This window comes from Capra hircus, chromosome 22, assembly GCF_001704415.2.
Source record: "Capra hircus breed San Clemente chromosome 22, ASM170441v1, whole genome shotgun sequence".
NCBI classification, from domain to species: domain Eukaryota; kingdom Metazoa; phylum Chordata; class Mammalia; order Artiodactyla; family Bovidae; genus Capra; species Capra hircus.
The window spans coordinates 21,972,034-21,982,901 of record NC_030829.1 but is presented as its reverse complement, the minus strand read 5'-3'; the positions used below and the strand labels follow the sequence as shown (position 1 = coordinate 21,982,901).

The following is a 10,868-nucleotide window of genomic DNA, read 5'->3' as shown; positions in this document are numbered from 1 at the left end:
GTAGAACCCAAGAGCCTTTTCGTTTTAAAAATGTTTGGAAATATGTACAGCTTTGATACAGTTTTCGGGTGCTCCAGACAGCCACGGCCACTTCATGTAAACCACTGACAATTGCTAGAGCACTTTGAGAGACTACAATATGATCATGATCCAATTGGGTAATTAAACCTAATGAGGGCAACAGACACATCTTGGGGGAGAGGCTCCCTACTCTAAGGTATTCACAATAAGACAGATAACAGGTTTTTGTTTGTTTAATTCCTCCTCCTCCTCCTCTTCTTCTTCATCTTTATCTTCCTCTTTCACCTTTTCTGGGCAACTTTATCAGGACCCTTGGTGCCATCAGACTTTCCTATAGACTTATAGTCTGTGACATCCTCTCCTTCAGCTTCGCTGCCTTGTTGATGTATGGCTGCTTCTTGCTGTCACTTAAGTTATTCCACATCTCGCCCAGCTTCTTTGCCACATCTCCAATGCCAGGGTTTGTAGACTTGATCTTGGGGAGGAATTCAGAGCAGATAGTGGTCTCTTGGGGGCATTAGGGTCCTTCTTCTTCTTGCCTCCCTTAGCTAGTCCGTAATCCTTCATTTCCTGATCATAGCGCACTTTATCTGCCTTTGCCATTTCATCAAATTTAGACTTCTCTTTCCTGGACATGGTCTTTCACCTCTCGGAGCATTACTTGGAAAATTCAGCAAAATTGACAGGGACCTCAGGGTTTTTCTTCGTATGTTCCTCTTTGCATGTCTGCACAAAGAAGGCATAAGCAGACATCTTGCCTTTTGGTTTCTTGGGATCACCTTTAGCCATCTTGACTGTATTGTTCGCTAGTCTGAGCAGCGCAGGGCATGATGCACGGCTTAGCGCTCCACAGCCTTGCGCTACCTGCCTGGATGAGAGCTGCCTCAGCTAGCTTCCTCGTTGCTGAACACATGAAGTGTTGGGGAAGGATGATGTATTCTACTTCCCTTCCAGGCATCACCCTAATTGTCTATTGGGCTGGTTCTGATTGACAACTTTTATAATAAAGCTGTAAATACAGTGCTTTCCAGAATTCTGTGAGTCATTCTAACAAATTATCAGACCTAAAAAGTTAAAGCAACCCCTATATTTATAGCCAGTTGGTCAGAAGTGCAACTGGTCTGAGGACTTCTGAAATTGTGGCTGGTGTTAGAAGTGATGGTAATCTTTTAGGGAATTATGCCCTTAATTTGTGGAGTCCATGCTAACACTAGGTACTTGGCATCAGAATTGCACTGCAGCATAATAATAACAGAAACTAAATAAATAAAGAGCTACAGCCAAGAGGAACAGGGACATAAAAATAAAGAGATAAAAATAATGAGGTCACTACTTATATCATAAGAATGAAATCCAAGAAAGCTTTATAAGGATTTCAGAGGCAGCACAGTGTGGTGGTGAAGAACAAAGGTTTTAGCCAGACTTCAGGACTCAAATTCCACCACCACCCTTTACCATCTGGGTGACTACAGGCAAATCGCTTAACTCTCCAAGCTCTGTAAAATGAAGATAATAATAATGCTCTACCTCAAAAAACTATTAAAAGAATTGACTCAACTCATAAAAAGTGTTTAAAGCCATTTCTGACATGTAAGAACTCAATACTCATTATTAGAATGGACCACAATGGCAGGCCACTGTCAACAAATTAAAGCACAATTTAATGAAAATTATTTTTTTAAAGAAGATATAGTCCAGATGTGAAACCCTAACAGTTTATCACAGGACTGTCCAATAAAACTTTCTGAATGACCAAAATGTTCCATATTTATCCTGTCCATTATGAAAACTTCCAGCCATATATTGCTATTGAGCATTTGAAATATGGTTGTTTTGACTAAGGAACTGAATATTTATTCTATTTAATTTTTATTTTATTTAAATTCAAATAGCCACATGAGACAAATGGCTACCACATATTGGACAGTGAAGACAACTAGGGAATATGAGAGCCCACATGCCCTTCTTTCATGAACAATATTTATAACAGTCAAGCTTCCAGCAAGGACTGCAGATGAGAATTCAAGTCCAAGTTACTGGTTAAAGGCAGAACCATGCTTCAGTGGGTATTCAAGAAAAGAACAGATTTAATATTTTGTTATATAAGTCAAGAAGCCTACCAGGCATGAGCCTGGAGAAAAGCCCACTGACTTTGACATGGAGTTGGGCCAAGGTAATATTTGCGGACAAGGTTTTCTTCAGAAAACAGCCCAGAATTTATTACAATTTATAATTAGAAGACGCCCCAAAGTTCTACAGACTTTATCAGGTTGTGATGAGAATTAAAAGAGAAAATGCATATAACTGTTTAGCATAATGCCCTCTACAACAAACATTCAATCAATTTTACATCTTTTATCATCATTATCAGAATTATTCTGTGCTATAAAATATGCCTGTAACAATTGCAATTGGAGATGTTAATTATCTCAATACAGTGCCCATGTAGCAACAATATTGAATTGAAAACAGTATTATTTACTGCTTAACTTAAGAAAACCTAGTGGTAAGTAAACAAGTTGACCTTCCATATAGGGTTCTTAGATCGTGACCAACTAAATGCTTACAGAACTCTGTCAAAACTGATGCTCTTTGGGTTTTGAAGTAACTAAAGTAATTAGATCAAAGAGCCATTGTTTGTGGAGGCTACTCTAAATTTGAGAAAATAAACTATATCATCAGCATTTAGGCAAATGTTTATCTGCCTGATCCCTATAGCAGGGATGCATGAATTTGCCTCATCCAGGAATAATATCAAGTCAATAAGATATACCTTAAGGGGGAGAATTTAAAATACATTGTATTTTGTCTCCTTTAAGATACTATCTAATCTACCAAGAAACTTACTCATGCCAATGACCTGGAATCTGGGCAGTAGTGTTATAAGTCTCACATAAGTATTAATAGCTAGGACTCCGTATCTAGAGCATAACCTATTGCTGTACATAAGCCTAGGACTGATACAAGTTCAATAAAATCAAGGTTTATTCAAGGTTCCTAAGAAACTTATTCACTAACTGATGAAACTTATGTAATGTTCCTCAGTAAGACAAGAGTTGTGTCTACGAGCCACATACTCCTGAAAAACACTGTCCTGAGAAACCTAGAGTAGCAGCTTATAAAAAATGAAATTGGTCTACATCTGTATGGAATCATTTAGAGAGGTCATAAAGTATTTTTTACTAAAATCATCCTATATTTTTGTTTTTGTTTACCTCTAGCCAATAGGAGTAACAAGTAGTGAAGTGAAGTGTGAAAGTCACTCAGTCGTGTCCAACTCTTTGTGACCCCACAGACTATACAGTCCATGGAATTCTCCAGGCCAGAATAATGGAGTGGTTGGCCTTTCCCTTCTCTGGGGATCTTCCCAACCCAGGGATTGAACCCACGTCTCCGCATTGCAGGCAGATTCTTTACCAGCTGAGCCACAAGGGAAGCCCAACAACTAGACAAGGATCTAAACCTATCATGGACAGCAGTGCTGAATATTCCAAACGCAAGTGACCTTTTCCTGGGGCTTTCTATAATCAGAAACTACAACTGGGACCCAGACTCAGGTCTTCAGTTTCAAGGCAGTTGATGCTAGGAGTTTTGTCAGCATCACTCTTCTATGAGTGGCAACAAATAAACTAAGAATTATATGGTTTTCATCTCTGGTGACTTAGCTACAAAAAAAGAAACACTGACAACTTCAATGTATACTTACCACCAACTTAGAATTGCAATAACCATCAAAAAACAGTACTATGATAGCAGAGGAGCACTGAAATCGTTCCTTTGAGGTATCTCAAGTGATATATAATAATTTAGATAAATGTCAGTGATGGAACAGTAAAAAACACTACATGATTAAATGACATACCAGTTAGGAATATTTTAGGCTACACAGAGCTGAAATGGTGGCTTAAATATTAGAAGCTTATTTTTCCCCACATAAGAGGAAGTCCAAATGCATGCCATTCTTGTTTCTGGTTTAGTTGACTCCAGAGTCTTTGAATTCCCTTCATATTTCCCTCATGGACACAGGTTGCCTGCTACAATTTCAACCAATAGGTCACATTCCAGCTTAAAAAAATAAAAAGGAGAAGAAGTGGAATCTACTGAAGAGTCTATCTCTAGATCAAAAAATCTGTGTATAATCATCCAGGCCCACCATAGGCAATTGCAAGGCTTTGCCTGACAGGCCTCACAGTGGAAAGCTGCCCTCCCCACACTAGACCTGCTTATCACCAATGCACTACAATTTTCTGGAGCAAGAGTTACCATCAAGGAAACTCACCTCTACTCCACCCATCTGAGCCAGCCATGCTCATACACATATCAGTATACACACATCTAGCCCAGGCATTTCTGTTCAGAGGTCCCCTTATCAGAGGCCTTGCCTGAGGCACTTCAGACACCTACAGCAACCTCATTACTGGGCCTGGATTAAGGCATTTTCTCCATGGTGAGCAGTACTTTTCTACTCCTTACTCTTTTCCCCCTCCCTCTACCATAGCCCCCAGATCCATGAGAAGACAACAGCCCTCTGCTCCTCAGCAATGAAACATTTCCCCTCATCCGCACCACACGTATCTGACCCTTGTTAGGCATTGCTCCATCGGGAAAAATGGAGCACCTGGGAGCCAGTGCCACTTTTTGCCTGTTGCTTGCACTGTCACAATGAATAAAGACTTGACTGATACTTTCAGAATGGCTCATTATCCTAATTGAACACCTCAACACTTGGCAGCCTGTCACCTACATAAGAAAAAAAATCTTCCCAGAGACCCTACAGCAGACTGCCACTATCATGGCCTTAACTGAGATACACATGGGCATTCTAAGTGAGTAGTATCTACAGTAAGAAACAGTTGGTGAACCAACCATCAGTGCTTGCCATAATTTGGAACTGAGTTCAATGGGGAAAATTAGACTCAGGAGTTCAGAAAGAGAGAGGAGTGCTCTGAGCCTAAGGGAGATCATTTTATCAGTCACTCAGTCCAGTTCAGTCACTCAGTCATGTCTAGCTCTTTGCGACCCCATGGACTGCAGCCCTGTCTGACACCAACTCCCAAAGTCCATCCAAACTCATGTCCATAGAGCCAGTGATGCCTTCCAACCATCTCATCCTCTGTCATTCCCCTTCTCCTCCTACCCTCGTTCTTTCCCAACATCAGGGTCTTTTCAAATGAGTCAGCTCTTCGCATCAGGTGGCCAAAGTATTGGAGTTTCAGCTTCAACATCAGTCCTTCCAATGAACACTCAGGAACCATTGCTTTTAGGATGGACTGGTTGGAACTCCTTGCAGTCCAAGGGACTCTCAAGAGTCTTCTCCAACACCACAGATCAAAAGCATCAATTCTTCAGTGCTCAGCTTTCTTTCTAGTCCAACTCTCACATCCAACATGACTACTGGAAAAACCATAGCTTTGGGTAGACGGACCTTTGTTGGCAAAGTAATGTCTCTGCTTTTTAATATGCCAGTATTCTTGCCTGGAAAATCCCATGGATGGAGGAGCCTGGTAGGCTGCAGTCCATGGGGTCATGAAGAGTCGGACATGACTGAGCGACTTCACTTTCACTTTTCACTTTCATGCATTGGAGAATGCAATGGCAATCCACTCCAGTACTCTTGCCTGGAGAATCCCAGGGACGGGAGCCTGGTGGGCTGCCATCTACAGGGTCACACAGAGTCAGACACAACTGAAGTGACTTAGCAGCAGCAGGTTGGTCATAACTTTTCTTCCAAGGAATATACATCCTTTTATTTCATGGCTGCAGTCACCATCTGCAGTGATTATGGAGCACAAAAAAATAAAGTCTGACACTGTTTCCACTGTTTCCCCATCTATTTCCCATGAAGTGATGGGACTGGATGCCATGATCTTTGTTTTCTGAATGTTGAGCTTTAAGCCAACTTTTTCACTCTCCTCTTTCACTTTCATCAAAAGGCTCTTTAGTTCCTCTTCACTTTCTGCCATAAGGATGGTGTCATCTGCATATCTGAGGTTATTGATATTTCTCCCAGTAATCTTTATTCCAGCTTGTGCTTCATCTAGCCCAGCGTTTCTCATGATGTACTCTGCATATAAGTTAAATAAGCAGGGTGACAACATACAGCCTTGACGTACTCCTTTTCCTATTTGGAGCCAGTCTGTTGTTCCATGTCCAGTTCTAACTGTTGCTTCCTGACTTGCATACAGATTTCTCAAGAGGCAGGTCAGGTGGTCTGGTATTCCCCCTCTCCTTCAGAATTTTCCACAGTTTATTGTGATCCACACAGTCAAAGGCTTTGGCATGGTCAATAAAGCAGAAATAGATCTTTTTCTGGAACTCTCTTGCTTTTTCAATGATCCAGCAGATCCAGATGATCCAGCGGATGATTTCATAAAGGAGATTAAACCTCGAGTGTTCTGAGTGATAGATAAGGCGATCAGAGGGCATGACAATGGACACATAGACTAAGGAAAGTTTGTTGCAGAAGAAATGAGCTCCTAGGACAGAGAAAGGAACATCCCACTGTTCTGAAAATAGGACAAACAATATTTAGATTCAAGAAACTGAACGTAATTGCCCAGCAAGGGTATGGGAAAGCCACTCTTATGGAAGAATCTTTAGCAGGTCTAGTGTTGGCAAGTAAACTAAGAAATGCCTATAAAACAGTTGCTATTGTTTAGTCAAGCATGTCAGTAAACATTTAAGCCAAACATGTCAGTAAACATACATGCCAAACAAGTGCCCTTAATACATGCAGATTACACTCCTTGGAAAAATCAAGTGAAAAATTCCTTGTGCAACAAAAGGAAGAAAGCACCATCCTGCAACTAGCTCAGCTTTAACTCCCACTGAGATCCACAGGGTGTCCATTCATAAGACCAAAGCAGCGTATGGCTCTGAAAATATAAGCCTCTGGTCTTACAATGAACAGAGTAATCTTAAAATTAAAACATCAAATCAAAAACAGTTCTGAATAACAACTAGTTTAAGTAAATTGCTCTTATCTTTTTGTTTGTTTTAGGCTTTTTGCGTGAGAAGAGAAAAGGGGGCACTGGGCAAAGGGAAAATGTATTCAATAACAGCAGCAGATAAGATTAAAGTAAAATTTTCTTTATATTCCCTAAGAGGCATGTTTCTCCTGTTCCTTATTAATTGGCAGTGAAGGTTTAAGCAAACAGTGGTAACAAAACCAGTGAGTGGAGCTTTTTCACATAATAGGCAATTGGACACCAAAAGCTCAAGGACTAAGATCTTTCCTGCTATGTCCAAGTAAACTACACCGGAAGGAAATCTATAGTGAAAGTCCCCATTCATGACTCAACAGTCTCATTTAAACTAGATTCTTTTTCTTACCTGACCCTAATTTGTAGTTAGATATCCTGCTTATTAATCTATCCAAGTGACTATTTTTGAATATTAAAATGTGGGATTATTTCATCTTGCAATTATATTGGCAATGGAAGGAAATAACAAACTGTAAACCTACAACTGTAACCTCCTAAAAAAATCACAGTAAGAATCACAATGGCCCACTGCAAAAGGAGACATTTTAATTAATATGGCTCCCCGTGGCTTTGCCTTTCTTCTTGTATGCTCAGTTGGAGTAATTAGAGGAAAACCTGAGGGGCGCCTACCCCAGAAGCCTCACTCAGCCTCTCCAGCTGAGTCTCACTCTTGGCTGGCAACTGTCTCTACTGACGAAGAGACTCAGCGTGAGCTATAACGTACATCTGCTCTAGGGAATGATCCCTCCAGAGAGCCACCAGGAAGTAGCCTGTTCAAAAAGCAAAAACAATTAAAACCCTACTCACTTTAAAGGAAGAAACAAGAAGCAATCATTTAAGAAAGATACCTTCCAAGCTATTACCATGTGATATAACTTCGTCTTTAGAGATTTCTCCTTCTTTAACAGCTTTTTTAAGTATACTTTAAAATAGTATAACATTTACCCATTTGATATATACAGATCAAATAATTTTAGTAAATTTACACAGTTGTAAACATCATTACATTCAAGCTTTAGACCACTTTCATCATTCCCCCAAAGTCCCCTTGTGTACGTTTGCTGTCAATCCCTACTCCCAATCCCAGCTCCAGGTAACCTGCTTCTTGTCTCTATAGTTTTGCCTTTTCTAGCAATTTCCCATAAATGCAGTCACACAGTATATATTGCCATGTTAGTTTTACACTTAGCATGTTTTTGGAGTTTATCCATGTTCTTACATGTGTAATTCACTCCATTTTACTGCTGAATGGCACTTATGGCTTAGATATAACTGTTGTCTACCTATTCCCCAATTGATAGACATTTGGATTGCTTACAAATATTCCAAAAGGAGACATTATATGTAACAAATATTTGGATACAAGTCTTTTCATATCTCTTGGGCATATTCCTACCTAGAAAGGAAAATTTTTTTGTCATTTGATAAATGTAAGTTCAACTTTGTAGGAAACTGCTAGGCAAGGAGATTGCCTCATTTTCCACTTCCATCAGCAACATATGAGAGTTCTGGTTTCTATGTATCCTCAGTAACACTTAGTATTTCAATCTTTTCTGGTAGCATGTATTTTAGAGATGTGTAGGGGATTCTCAGTGGGATTTCAGTCTGTATTTCCCTAAGGTCTAACAATGTTGAACATCTTTTCATGTGCTTATTTGCTATTCACAGATCTTTTTTTGAAGGGTCTGTTCAACTTTCATGCAAAGATGGGCTCGATAAAGCACAGAAATGGTCTGGACCTAACAGAAGCAGAAGATATTAAGAAGAGGTGGCAAGAATACACAGAAAAACTGTACAAAAAAGATCTTCATGACCCGGAAAATCATGATGGTGTGATCACTAATCTAGAGCCAGACATCCTGGAATGTGAAGTCAAGTGGGCCTTGGAAAGCATCGCTACGAACAAAGCTAGTGGAGGTGATGGAATTCCAGTTGAGCTGTTTCAAATCCTGAAAGATGATGCTGTGAGAGTGCTGCACTCAATATGCCAGCAAATTTGGAAAACTCAGTAGTGGCCACAGGACTGGAAAAGGTCAGTTTTCATTCCAATCCCAAAGAAAGGCAATGCCAAAGAATGCTCAAACTACCACACAATTGCACTCATCTCACATGCTAGTAAAGTAATGTTCAAAATTCTCCAAGCCAGGCTTCAGCAATATGTGAACTGTGAACTTCCAGATGTTCAAGCTGGTTTTAGAAAAGGGAGAGGAACCAGAGATCAAATTGCCAACATCTGCTGGATCATCGAAAAAGCAAGAGAGTTCCAGGAAAACATCTATTTCTGCTTTATTGACTATGTCAAAGCCTTTGACTGTGTGGATCACAATAAACTGGAAAATTCTGAGAGAGATGGGAATACCAGACCACCTAACCTGCCTCTTGAGAAATCTGTATGCAGGTCAGGAAGCAACAGTTAGAACTGGACATGGAACAACAGACTGGTTCCAAGTAGGAAAAGGAGTATGTCAAGGCTGTATATTGTCACCCTGCTTATTTAACTTCTATGTAGAGTACATCATGAGAAACGCTGGACTGGAAGAAACACAAGCTGGAATCAAGATTGCTGGGAGAAATATCAATAACCTCAGATATGCAGATGATACCACCCTTATGGCAGAAAGTGAGGAGGAACTAAAAAGCCTCTTGATGAAAATGAAAGTGGAGAGTGAAAAAAGTTGGCCTGAAGCTCAACATACAGAAAATGAAGATCATGGCATCCAGTCCCATCACTTCATGGGAAATAGATGGGCAAACAGTGGAAACAGTGTCATACTTTGTTTTGGGGGGCTCCAAAATAACTGCAGATGGTGATTGCAGCCATGAAATTAGAAGACACTTACCCCTTGGAAGAAAAGTTATGACCAACCTAGATAGTATATTCAAAAGCAGAGACATTACTTTGCTGACTAAGGTCCGTCTAGTCAAGGCTATGGTTTTCCCATTGGTCATGTATGGATGTGAGAGTTGGACTGTACAGAAGGCTGAGTGCCAAAGAATTGATGCTTTTGAAATGTGGTGTTGGAGAAGACTCTTGAGAGTCCCTTGGACTGCAAGGAGATCCAACCAGTCCATTCTGAAGGAGATCAACCCTGGGATTTCTTTTGAAGGAATGATGCTAAAGCTGAAACTCCAATACTTTGGCCACCTCATGCGAAGAGTTGACTCACTGGAAAAGACTCTGATGCTGGGAGATATTGGGGGCAGGAGAAGAAGGGTCGACAGAGGATGAGATGGCTGGATGGCATCACTGACTCAATGGACGTGAGTGTGAGTGAACTCCAGGAGTTGGTGATGGACAGGGAGGTCTGGTGTGCTGAGATTCATGGGGTCACAAAGAGTCGGACACGACTGAGCGACTGAAATGAACTGAACTGATTCAAATTTTTACCCATTTTTCATTGTGTTATGTGCCTTCAGATTATTTACTGTCCAAGATTTCTTCATACTCTGAATATAAGTTCTTTATCATATAATTTAAAGTATTTTTCCCATTCTTTTTACTTGTCTTTGTCTTTCTTTTTTCTCAATGGTGTCTTTTGAAAAGTAAACATTTTATCTTTTATTGTTCATGGTTTTTGTGTCCTAAGAAATTCAAAGTTATAAATGTTTTCTCTCCTCTTTAATTCTAGGTATATAATATGTTAAGCTCTTACATTTAGATCTATGATCCATTTTGAATAGAACTTTGTGTATGATGTGAAGTAAGTGTTCAAGGAGTTTTTGGTTTTACTTTTGCTTTACATAGAGACATCCAATTGTTCAAGCACCATTTGTTGAATAGACTATTGCCCCACTGAATTACCTACAAGTCTGAAAAATCAAGGGGCCATGTATGGGTTTATTTGTGGACTCTGTATTGTTCCA

General features: G+C 40.0%; 1 pseudogene; it reads right to left on the bottom strand.

Annotated features, from left to right (window-relative positions):
• LOC102187904 lies at window positions 208-828 on the bottom strand (annotated as a pseudogene).